Source organism: Ailuropoda melanoleuca, chromosome 20 (genome assembly GCF_002007445.2).
Source record: "Ailuropoda melanoleuca isolate Jingjing chromosome 20, ASM200744v2, whole genome shotgun sequence".
Lineage (NCBI taxonomy): Eukaryota > Metazoa > Chordata > Mammalia > Carnivora > Ursidae > Ailuropoda > Ailuropoda melanoleuca.
This window is the reverse complement of record NC_048237.1, coordinates 10080536-10093901: the sequence shown is the minus strand read 5'-3', so window position 1 is coordinate 10093901 and position 13366 is coordinate 10080536. Positions and strand designations below refer to the sequence as shown.

At 37.3% G+C, this 13366-nt stretch overlaps 1 protein-coding gene across 1 annotated transcript in view; it reads right to left on the bottom strand.

Annotated features, from left to right (window-relative positions):
* Positions 1–13366, bottom strand: part of ARHGAP5 (Rho GTPase activating protein 5) — a 106667-nt gene that overhangs the window by 75311 nt on the left and 17990 nt on the right. The gene's annotated exons all lie outside the window — the stretch shown is intronic.

Here is a 13366-nt window from a genome sequence, read left to right as displayed (position 1 = left end):
CCGCCGCCCTCACCTCGCGGCGCCTCCCGCGCCGCGCGCCCGGCTGGGCCCCGCCCCTGCCCTCGTCTCCGGGGAGCCTGGGAAGGCGCGAGCGCTCGGGCCGGAGGGAGGGGAGCAAGCGCGGGGCCGCGTCCTCGCTCGCGTCCGGGCTCCCCCATTGGCTTCTGCCCCTCCCCCTTCTTCCTCCGCCTCTCCCACCCATTGGTTCCTTCTCCTACTCCATTCCTTCTCACCTTTTCCCTTTTACCCATTGGCGTGGGTATTTTTTCCTCAGCTTTCCCCCTTCTCCGTATTCTCCTCCTCCGTCCCATCCTCCACGCTTTAGAAGCTGCAGACCGTGCAACCCTGAGCGCGATCGTCTCCGAACCTTCCCTGCTTTCTCCCTTTCCTTCTGTTCCGGTTTCTGGCTGAAACTGAGAGCAGACCACAATACTGCAAAGGAACCTGATATTGTGTTAGCCGTTGCAGAACATCGCACGGGCACCGAAAGATTCTCAATAAATCCCCCTACGGTCTCTGAGCATTAAAGAATTCAAGGGAGAAAAAATATGCGCCCTAGCTTGTTCTCAGGGACACGCTCTCATGTCTACTCCTACGTGTGCAGCCAGTTTTCCGCCTGGGGATCGCTCGCCAACTACAGACATCACCCGCCCCAGGACCTGGTGCCATGCTCACCCAGAAGGCAAAACTCCATGGGAGCAAGAATCCCATTCTCTGTCCACACCGCACGGACGCAGACAGGCCCGTGGTTTATTCTGTTCTTATGAAAGTTAAGCGAGATGCCAAGATTTAGAGGTTTAGGGTGGACCCAAAGACCCCGGCACACACCACTACCAGCCCAACCTTAGGAACCAGGCTTTTATGATCCTACCTTAGGTATATTAAGTATTTTTTGAGACATGGAAATTTTACAAGTTTGGGGGTACACTGGGCTTTCGGTGTATTTCTCTTTCGAGCATTAGTATTGAAAGGTGGAGAAAAGACGGACGCTAGAAAAAATGCCTTTCCTTTTACCATTGAAGAAACTGAAGTCTTGTGACTTTCCCAAGGTCATCAGAATCTGTTGTATAGAGAGGTCTTAAAATAGTTGCCAGCAGATAAAAGAATGAGCAAAAACATAAGTCTACCCCAATTTGTAAAGTCTAAAACAAAGAAGTGATTTGGAGGAGAATTTCTCTTTGGGGAAAAATTCGTTTCCTACCTTGAAAACAGTTAATCATCAGTAAAGTTAACAAATGAAAAATCTTTTAAGTTCCAGTTATTCTTTATTTCTTATGTTACATGAGGTCCTGAAGTTAGCCAAGGTTGCTTTTTTGTGTTATAATGATGCAGCTGCTGCCAACCAGAAGTACATTTATGGTCTGTTGGTAAACCAGAAAAAACAAAAACTGCCTTTTGGTAAAAATCAGAAAATATTTGTCAGTAAATCTATCACGATATTCCAGCACAAGTTTGTTGCCCACCATTGCCCCTCTACTGTCCATATTTCTCAAAGGTAAACTTAATAGACAAAGCAGAAGAAACATGTTTAATTTCTCTATGTCTCTTACTCCTCCCTAATTTTACAAAGGCATCACTGAAATTCCTTACTCCAGCCACTTTCTTGCATCTGAATGGTACCAAATAGGTTATGTAGTTATGTAGGCACTTCTTTCTTTCAGTTACAAACCATAGGCATGGAAGGATGCAAAAGAAAGCTTGCAATGAAAGTAAATATAGAGAGGAAGGAAAAAGAGAAGAGTAAGAAATTGGGGAAAGGGAGTGGAACCATCCATGTGAGGTACTAATGCCTTAAGTACCCATACCACTTTTGCAGGTAAATGCATTTCTTGACCTTTGTACTAAGAGTCCTTAAAAATACAGTAAGCCAATTCAGAGTCACAACTTTGACTCTGAAATGTTAAGTGTTATAGAGTGTTCACCCCCAAGATACTTTAAAAATTTCTTCCCAAATAATCAGAAATTTCATAACCGTGGACATGTATCAACATAAACCCAAGTCAAATAAATCAGAGCTTTTAAGGGAAGCATCATCATATAAAGAAGGTGAAAATTACACCTTCTTTATACGATAATGCTTCCTTTAAAACAGGACATGATACTGAAGAATCAAGACATGATTCTGGAGGAAAAACAAGACTTGAAATGTCATTTTCTCATAATGAAGACACAGAAAATGTAACAAACAAGAAAGCCATGATTTTCAAAGGATAATTTTCGTAGCCGACATTACTGTTAGTCTTCCTACATCATCCATCTTGATTTAAGGGGTCTGGAACTTCAGAACTTTGCTCCTTATCAATACTAATAGTCTAAGGCTGCTTACCAGTATGAAAAAAAATAACAGATTTTTAAAAATTGTTTTTATATTACTTGCTCTTCTCAAAAAATAAAGCATACACTTTTATGTACAAATAAACATCTGAACATGGGAATTGGGAGCCAAAGTTCTGAGCTTGAAAATGCTCAGATATCTACAAATAAAAGGCAATAAAGAGGAAAAAAATAAAACAAAAACCAAAAAATAAGATGGCATCTTTTAAAGTTGATCAGGAGCCATGCCTTCAGAGAAATAGCTTTAAACACCCACCCTCCCCACCCAAAGGGAGAAATTTTGAGAAAATAAGTAATGTATTCTTTACACACACACACACACACACACACACACACACACACACACACACACGAGAGGGGAGAGAGAGAGAGGGAGAGAGAGAGATGGAGTATTACCAAGCTTTCTCAGATCATCTACTCTTATTATCTAAAATAAAAAATTTAAGCACTTGTTCTGCTGTACCGGATAATTAAAATTACCCGAAGCTTTGTTCTTATCTACTTTTTTTTTAAAGATTTTATTTATTTATTTGACAGAGAGAGACAGCAAGCAAGAGAGGGAACACAAGCAGTGGGAGTGGGAGAGGAAGAAGCAGGCTCCCAAGTGGAGAAGCCTGAGGTGGGGCTCGATCCCAGAACGCTAGGATCACGCCCTGAGCCGAAGGCAGACGCTTAACATCTGCACCACCCAGGCGCCCCTGTTCTCATCTACTTTGAAAAAATTAGCAGAAGAAGATTTTGGTCAGGCATTTCAGGTTTTTAATTTAAATATTCTCCACAAATTTCTAGTTCTTTAACGCATCCTAATAAAGTATTAATATGTGTGGTCTTTCTAGGATCAAAAGAGATGACAGCCATAAATGTTATCAAAATTCCAGCTCTATCATCCGTGATAACACTATAATATTTCAGATGTTTGCTGTGATTTGGCTTCAAAAGAATTTACCCTATAGAAGCAGCTGCACCCCCTGCTGGAAATCTCTGATCATAACTACTTTGGCTTTTATAGCCTCTACCAAGAACAAATGAAAAGGCAAATAAAGGGCCTTTGCATTCATAATAAAATTGACCAATACTTTTTGCCTGTCTGATACAAGACAGGCTTCTGGAGGACAAACTACTTCAGAATGTCACCTGATTACAGACAAAATACGCAAAGAAGTTGGAAAATAGCAAAGGCGAATTAGCTAAATAACCAAAGCACTAAAAGATTGTTTATTGCGTGATTTCCTATTGAATTTCACAACTCATTTCCACCTCCCACCTAACCCCCCACCTCCTGCCTAGAACTCTCTTTTAATCCCTGTACAATACAGTGAGGACTATCAGGTGGACAGAAGGCGGAGTAAGATGGGGTGCTTTCCTCGCAAGTAGGCAAATTGTGATATGCCCAGTAACCCTAGTAAGTGAGTTGGGTGGTGAAAGACTTTCTCCAAATTTGTTTTATGGCTACCAATGATATTTTCAGCATGAAGAAAAGGTGCTAATTATGTCTTGGCTGTTACTGTAGAAAATATTTTGACAAGAGTTAAGGTAATTGTGAGCATGGGACTGGAACAGTAGGAAAGTAACGCATTGACTGACCTTCCTGGCATTTTGTTCCACAGAGCCTTGTTCTGTTGATTTTCCAGAATTGTATTTTCAGACTGAAATCCCAAAGATGGTATCAGAGTCTAGCTTCAAAATGTCATGTTCTTACCACTCTGGTCCTAGGACATAACTGAAATAGTGAAAGCAGAACTCTATTTTTGAATAATTAGTATTTTATAAAGATTATTTGCAATGCAGACTCCTTTTAAAGGGATAACAATTCATTCAGGTCCCACCAGCACAAATACTTCCATTAGACAAAAATCTTCAAGTTATTTTCTCTCACAAAAGGAGGTATTATTGGGCCATCTGGACCCTCCATTGAGTTTTCATGAAAGATCGCAGCTTGAATTTAATCAACCCCAATAAGGTTAACCCCACAAAGCTAAAAAATAATTGCAGAGGTTGCTAACTAAATTTTCTCTTTGAGATTTTTGTCACTGTCATTTGTAAATCATTACAATGAGAAACAGGAGCTCATATTGCTTGACTATTTAACCATAAGAACATAATTTTTGTGAATGCCCCTTATTTCTGCTCTCTTCAGGCCACATTTGGATTGTGAGCCCCTCTAGGTAAGAATCACAAATAAACGTTTGGCCCTATACAATAACTAGAACATGGTTAGTAGAAAGCTCAATGAATGCTTGATGATAATAATAATAATATGAAACATTCTAGCTTTTATGGATTTCTGTGGATTTATTACTAACAGAAGGCTTTAGGTTATATTTTGAAATACTAGCCGAGATAATCACTTTGGAAAATACAAATCATTTAAAGAAATCGCTGAATTCGCCAGTGAAAGTCAAGTTAGATGCCCTTCCCTGAGTACAACCCACAGTTCTTCACATCACATCTCTCTAGAAGGCAAGTGTGAGTTACTAGCAACAAATAATGGTGGATCTGAAACATCGGGGAATATCGTAAAGAACTGGTGCAGCATAAGAGTTTCTGAAATCAATGCGAAGCTGTGTAATCACTTCACAATTAAGGCTTTGTTATTTTTCCCTATTATTATAAGCTGCAATAGATGATAAATGTTTGCTTTGCTGATCCATGCTTCTGCATTTTCTTCAAAAAGCCTCTCAAATAATAATGTGGTTTTTCTGATTGGACACACAACTTCTTTCAAACACATCTATTACATAGAGAGGGATAATAATACACTTCTTTCCCCAAATAGGCTTCCAATCTCTCTTCAGCACAGCCTAGCACAGGACTATAGCATATGCTTCATTTATTTCTAGCTTTAGTACACACAAGTAATTCTATTTTCTCCTCAAAAAGTACTTACATTAGAAATTCTGAGATTTCACAAACATGGTGATAAAGTAAAAGCAAAGTAGCAAAAATTCATAGATCAAATTCTTGTAAAATTACATTCAAATGCAGGCAAATATTTAAAATATTTTAAAAGTATAGATTTTTGAGGTAGAAAAATATCTATAATGATTTCTGTGAAAAAACTCAGGCTACAAAGAAATAAAGGTAGTATGACTCCATTTTTGTAGAAAGAAAATATTTTGAAAACAAGATTGACAATATTATTGACCAACGTGTTAACAGAGATTTAATTTAGATGGCCGGATTATAGCTAATATTAATTTTCTCCTTTTTGCTTTTCTGTATTTTCTAATTTTTTATAACAAACATATGATTTCTTGTGCAATACAAATTTGGAGTATAGTGGTGTTGAAAATGGAGAGATACAATATATAAAGCAGGATAAGGTAAACTTTCTTGAAGCAATTGAACTGCCTACCACATAAATCTATTTTTTTCTTTTATTATTTCCTTTCTTCTCTCTTTTTTCCCCTCTTACCCCGACTTCACATTGTTTCTTCTTTCTTCCTTTTCACTTTTTGAATCTCGATCTGCTTTTTCTTCTCTCTTAATTGTCTCTTGGGCCTTTTACAGGCCACCTTGGGCATTGACTGGTTCCATCTGAGCAACCTCTGATGTAATGGAACGCAATGGTCTAGGTAAACATATTATTGCCACTTCTGGATTGTAGCCTGTCTTTGATGACCTTTTTTTTTTTTTAAGGTCTTACAGACCAAAACATATCAAAGAACATACATTTTGTTATATTTAATCACTTTATTTTTAATTATGTAAATCTGCCAATAGTATTGCCTATATTCCTGGTGATCTCATGGCACAGACTCTATTTTTAAGCTTGTTTCTGCACTAAGACTCTGTTCGAAAGCTTTCAGGTATAGACAATAAATAGTATCTCTAATGCTGAAAATGCTGATCTGATCTTTCCACATGCTCTGGTATTTCCCTTTGGACCACAAGGATTATGATAAAATGTGTTCCATTTGGATGGTTTCCCATGTGGATTTGCTGATACTTAGGTTGCCTTTGGCTTCCATCACCCCAGGGAACTGAGGGTTGCTGTTTTAAGTCGGGCATTTATCTTGCAGCACTCCTCTTCACTACAACCTCCTTGACACAGTACTATCAATTACCATTTTAAAGAAGAGGCCCAAAAGGTCTTACTACAGTGCAAAGGAATGCTGGGGCACAAATTCATCTCCAGTAGAAAGCCCACCAAACTGGGAGTCAGGAGACCTGAATTTGTATCTCAGGTTTTGCTTACTGTGTGACCTTCAGAAGTCATTGATGCTCCCTGAGCTGAAATTTCTGCGTCCACACAATTGTCCCTTTGCCACTCTGACATTATTAAGTATGAAATTATTTTGCAGGGTTAGCCCAGGAACCAGGCCTCACTTTTTCCTGGCTCACACTTAATTTAACACCCACCCATACCCACCACCACACCCAGGACAAAGCTGTTACTCGGCTTCCCTATGGGTTCTGTCAAGGGCCCTTACTTCATCTCTCCCCACAAAGAGAAAAAACAGCAATGAAAACCAAAAAACCTGCATCCTGATGAAACTAATTTAATTTACATTTCTCTAAAACTCCTTCCTAAAATCTATTTCATTAGCTTTGAACCTCTGGATTTCCCAGAGCAAGCCTGTCCCACCCTTGTTTTAAGGTCGACTGCTCTTAACCTTCCTTGCCAAAAGGTCACCCTGTGGTTTCTAAGACCATAGGTCTTTATACTCCCACAGTGTATTCATCGCTTTGCATACCCCCCAAGCAGTATAATCCAGAGCATCCAAGTAGCCAATACTGGGTCCCCACAACCCGTGTCTTTTCTCCCTTGTGTCCATGTAGTCAATCCTGCTTCCATCTTCAGCCCCAGACAATCACTAATCTTCTTTCTCTCAGGATTTGCCTATTGTGGACATTTAATATAAATGGAATCATACAACATGTGGTCTTGTGCATCTGGCTTCATTTACTTGCTATTACATTTTTGAGGTCCATTGATATATTAGTATGCATCAATAATTCCTTCTTTATTCATTGCCGATTAGTATTCGATTATATGGATATGCCACATTTTGTTTATTCACTCCTCAGTTAGTTGACATTTAGATTGTTTTCAGTTTTAGACTATCATGGATAATGCCACTCTGAACATACAAATATTTGTGTGGGTATATGTTTCCATTTCTCTTAGATAGATACCTATGGGTAAAATTAATGGGTCATATTGTACATGTATGTTTAATGTTATAAGCAAATGCCAGACATTTTCCAACGTGGCTGTAGTATTTTACAGTCTTGTCAGCAATGTATTAGGGTTCTAGTTTCTCCACAACCTGGCTTATACTTGTTATTGTCTTGTTTTTTTTATTATAGCCATTCTAGTGAGTATGAAGTAAACTCTTATTATAGTTTGAATTCACATTTCCCTGATGATAAATGATGTTGAGCATTTCTTATGTGCTTACTATCCTTTGGTATCTCTTCTTTGATAAGATATCTATTTAGCTCTTGCCCATTTTTTAATTAGCCTTATAATTGAGTTGAGCCTCATTGGATCTTAAATTCTTGTATCGAATTTCCTAAGAACAATCTTTAAGATTTTTTCTTAATGCAATGATAACTTTAATATTTCCCAATACTTCCCAATCACTTCCTTGCATGATTGTAATGCTTCTTTTTCCCAAATTGCAAAAAGTTGGAAAAGATAAAATGTCATTGAGTAAAATATTTTCTCTTCCAGGGCATTCTTACAGCCAGTTTATTTATTTGGCAACACATTGTTTTTCAGGCTTTCTTTCCCAATTTCTCCTTATTCATACAGGATAGCTTCATGCCAGTTATACTATTTGATTTTGTTGTTAGAAACAGTATATTCATTCTATCAGAAAAACTGGGTGAAGGATTATGAAACAGTGAGCTTCCTGGTCCACAACAATTAGGTTCTCAATAACATGAGTCTTGAGCAGGACTTTTGAGTCATTTCAATCAAACGTGAGTAACTACAACAAATCTTCCCCTTGGTGCCTAATTTGTTTTCAGTTATAAGTATTTTTGAAAGTGAGTTAACTCTTTTAAGCCAAAGGAATATAATTTTAGAGCACTTCAAAGTGATCTTTTCATTTGATATCTCAAAATACTGCCATGCCTTTTAATATTTTGCAGTGCAAGGCAACTTCTTGGCCCCAAAGAAATCATGTGCCACAGTGATTTAGGGATTAGAAAGAAAAGAGGCTACTGCAGTTCCAATCCTACCTTCTGATTTACTATGTGTACATCCACGTTGTGGCCTGTGGGTTCATGTTACTGGGGTACACATCCCAAGTGTCATCCTAATTCTAATAAAAGAGCCCTGGCTTTGACAGTGTTCTGTATGTTCACCTTGTATTGGAACAGGCTGCTGACAATTCTTTGAATTTACCTTAGGGTAAAACTCTTCACCTTCCCCGATCGTTTCATCAGTTAAGTCGCCATAATCGGCTGCCACAGCCCACCATTCAGGTACGTATTTTTAGCTAAATCATCACAACAATAGGTATTTGCAAGGATATTTTTAGATCAGATGCTACCACGTACACCTGCAGCATAGAGGGAAGACTTGCCTATCAAACTCTCCTAAGCATAGAGAAGAAATACGGTAAGTTACGGAGATGAAATGTCCTCCTTTAAAAATAGAAGAGTCTTCATACAAAGAGGAAACACTTCAGGAATGCTGACAATCTAGAGATCCAGGAATCTCCTTAGTCTCACTGGCCCTATGTCACTGATCCAAATCTTATTTGGTTTTATCTTTTAGTTTAGTTTTGTTGAGAACTCTTATTGTCTGAAAGTGATATTATATTAAGTGTAAGCTGCCTTTAGGGTATTTTTAGTTTATTCCCTATTATTTTGTATATGAAATATATTTGGACTTTGATGTATTCTGGAGATTCAATATTATCCCAAATTTGTTCAAATATTAAAAAAACATATGAATACATTTAAGTATTAGGCCTGTGGAAAAATATATAAAAATATTAACAGTAGCTACCTCTGGGTAATTTTTTAAGAAATATTTCATCATATTTATTTTCTTATATGTTCATCTTATATACTTCCTCATATATACTTTCTCATATATCTACATACTTTCTTAGAATTTAAAATAGAGGATTTTTTTTTAATGTTGCACATACTTATACTTTCTCATTCACAACATTCCTTGAAATTACACTGACTGGCAGAATACAATTAACAGGAGTTCTGAAACTTAGGGAGACTATCTCTTTGGAATACTATTTTGCTGTATCCTCTCATTCAACAACCATCAATTTGTACCCACTATATGCCAAAGATTGTTCAAATCAGAAATATAAACATGAAAGGCATGGTTCCTATTTGCAATGAGCTCATTTTCATGTCAGGATTGTATCATGTCCTAGAAGTATGCCCACAGTTTGCATCTTCTAATGAAGAGCAAATAAGTCTTTCAATCTCTATTATTCTTTTTTTTTTAAAGAATTTTTTTTAAAAGATTTTATTTATTTATTCGACAGAGATAGAAACAGCCAGCGAGAGAGGGAACACAAGCAGGGGGAGTGGGAGAGGAAGAAGCAGGCTCACAGCAGAGGAGCCTGATGTGGGGCTCGATCCCAGAACGCTGGGATCACGCCCTGAGCCGAAGGCAGACGCTCAACCGCTGTGCCACCCAGGCGCCCCTCAATCTCTATTATTCTATAACAGCTTCGTCATTTGCAATTTCTCATTTTAAACATGACAAGCATAGACAGCTAGGGAGGTAGGTAAATAGGTATGTGGGTAGATAAATACATAGATAAACTGCTGAAGAATGACAAATTTGAATGGGCAATAATTTCTTCTTAGTCAAATTAACAAACTAACTCGCTCAAATTACTTTCATGATTAGGATATTTTCAGACTTAGATTCCGAATGTTAGAGGCACTTCGAATCAATTCATTTTTCTCCACTATTGTCAATTTTGTAGTCTTGCGGCTTTGTTTTTTGCAGTCTTTAGGTTAGTGCCATACCACCAAATGACATACAGGCTGTTCCAAGACTGAGTGAAGTCTTGTTTTAACTGGCATATAACTGTTTTTATTTGGGTTTCTGTGGAATTTGGAAGTCTGTGACTCATCCAAAATGAGGGCATTCCACAAATTCCATTTCTTAAAAGCCATCCCTCCTTCATATACCGTTTCCATTTCCTTCAATGTAACTAAACTTTTAGCAGGACATTCCCAAAAAAGTGAGAAAGGGAGGTGTTTTAAGACAAGCAAAGCAGAACTCTTACTCAGCAAGTCCTGTTGGTAGTATATTAATAGTAGCAACAGCAGGACCAGTAGTAATAGTTATAGAAAAATAACTGTAATATAAAAACCTAAAACACCAACCCTTTTAAACAAATCTTGAAAATCCAAGAGTTAAAAATGTCATTTTGTACATGTATTAGTTGATTCAATACAAATGATAGGCACAAATCTTTAGCAATGTGTGCTATTTCTCAAATTATTTAAATAAAAGTAGGTTTTTCTGGGTTGCCAAATTTTTAGCCTAAAAATCTTAGTTTCTCTTTTAAACGCAAAAGTTTATTTGGACTCCAAGCACTTCAAATGCAAAGAGAAACAGGAACAGAATCTGCTATGGGGAGGAGGCCTTGAGGAAGACCTTGGCTATCATCCCATGTAAGATTACCCTTGTGGCATCTTGTTTCCTGAGAAATAATGCGTAAGGCAGCTCCCCACATACGTGGGTCAGTCTCTTTTGATGTGCGGGTAAAACTCATTAAAGTTAATAGGGATGAGGCGCATACATCAAGGCGAGCATGGAACCCACAGAATATAATAGCCGAGGAGACTCTGAGAACGTTCTGACTGTGAATGAGCAGTGGTTTGTTGAATTGTAATAAGGGCTGTGTTCCGGGTCCTCATTTCATTTGGGAAAGGCTTGGCATATTTTCTCAAACCCTGCCTTTGTGCAGACTCATGGCAGAGTGTTTTGTTCTACAGATGTGCTGCTCACGGTCTACTCACAGAGCACAATTTAATACAAATACTTTAGAGTGTGCTCCTTTGTGGGAAATAGGCTCCATAAGAGTTGAAGTAACTTGGATTCTTTTGCTTGAGAAAAGGAAAACTACTTTGAAGCATATAAAGAATGCAGTGAAGAATGAACAAAAGGAAATGAGCCTACACGGCCATAAGGTTAAAAAGAGGGAAGACCTGACAGTGCTGATTGTAAAAATTAGATACCCATAGGGTTTTGCAGATTTCTCTAGAGATGTTTAAAATCCAGAGAGAGTAGGGGTGCCTGGGTGGCTCAGTTGGTTGACTGACTCTTGGTTTCAACTCAGGTCATGATCTCATGGGTCATGGGATCAAGCCCTGGGTTGGGCTCCAAGCTCAGTGGGGAATCTGCTTGGGAATTCTCTCTCCCTTTCCTTGCCCCTACTTGCGTGCTCTCTCTCTAACAAATAAATAAATCTTTAAAAAACCAAACAACAGAGAGAGTCGAGGTGCCACTGGCAAATCAGGATGAAGGACTAGGTAGGTATTCCTACTCTTCTCAAGTGAAAAACGCCATTAAAATAAAATGTTCCATGTATCTTAACGTGTGTAAAACAAGGAGATTACCTTTCACTTGACATGAACACATGGTAACTAATGCTCCAGTGGCATGGGGTACATACCAATATCAGAGTTACTATTGTCTTCTATTGTTTCATTAGTCTCAGACTCATTTTTTCATCAGTGCTACTTGTCCTCTGTTCCCTCAGTTCATATTAATAATAGTAGTAACAAATAAAGAAATCATTATCCCTTTCCAATTTTTGTGACATTTTGAATCATTACAAGTTTTAATAAATAGAGAAGAGAAGGAATATTGTGTCATATTCAAACTTCATATTCACTTCAAAAATTTTTGTTGGTTTCCATGTAATATTTTGTATTTTGAGAATCTATTGATAAGACGAATACAAAATGACAACCAAAAAAACTACCATCGATTTTTTATCATTTTTTAAAATGAGTGTATTTTGTTAATCCCCGTGGCATATAGACATTTGAAAAATTGTACTTATGGGACATAACGTGTTAAGTTTCCAGACAATGTTTGGCATACGTATTCAAAGATCCCAACAAAAGTCAGGCCTCTAAGAGAAATAACTACCCAACCCTAGCCAAGGAGATCTGGACCTGCAGTAACTCCTTAAACACATGAGTAAATGTCTTCTCTTTTTTGAACCTTAATTTTCTTATCCATAAAATAAGGAGGTTGGACTAGATGCTCTTTAAGTCTCCTTTGAGCTCTAAAACTTCTTTGATTATATCAGGTCCTTTATTTAGGAACCATATACAACTGGATTTAAATGTCACAGGTGGATGTAAATGTCAATGTGTGGCACTATTAATATGCTTTTCATGCTAGGGAAGTTGTTCTTATAAAAAATTTATCAATATTCCTATATGTTTATGTATAGTGAACCCATTATAAATATCTAACTTGCCTATTTTTAAATACTGCTTTATTTTTCATATTTCGTTTAGTCAATAGATCTCCAAAACTAGGTTTCAACATGTTTATCCTTATATTATAGATGGCAACAATGAAGCCTGTCCAAAGAATCACATAGTAAGCCAATGACATAGTTTAGAATGGAGCTATCATTAGGAGATTATTTCTGCAAAGAACGCTAAAAGAATCTGTTTATGCTCTCTTCACAGTAATGAGTAAGTTATTGAAATAATCACTGTAGGTGATTTCCTTCTCCAAAATTATCACTGTCCTCATTACTAATGACTATTAACTCAGTATTTTTCTAGTTTATGCTATTTGATTGGAATTGATTAAAAGATTATAATTCTGCTATATCCAGGTTTGTGTGTTTCTTAAATGTTGAAGCTAAACTCTACCTTAAAATAATTAATATTAATATTATTGCTTCTGTAAATAGCATTTTCAGGAAAATTTGAGAATGAATGAGTTAGTGGGAATTCTATTAGGTGCCATCCTTAGTAAATTTCAAAAAAATATACTTTTAAATTTTAAAATATCAAGTCACATTTTTAATATATATTTTTTACAGATTTTATTTAA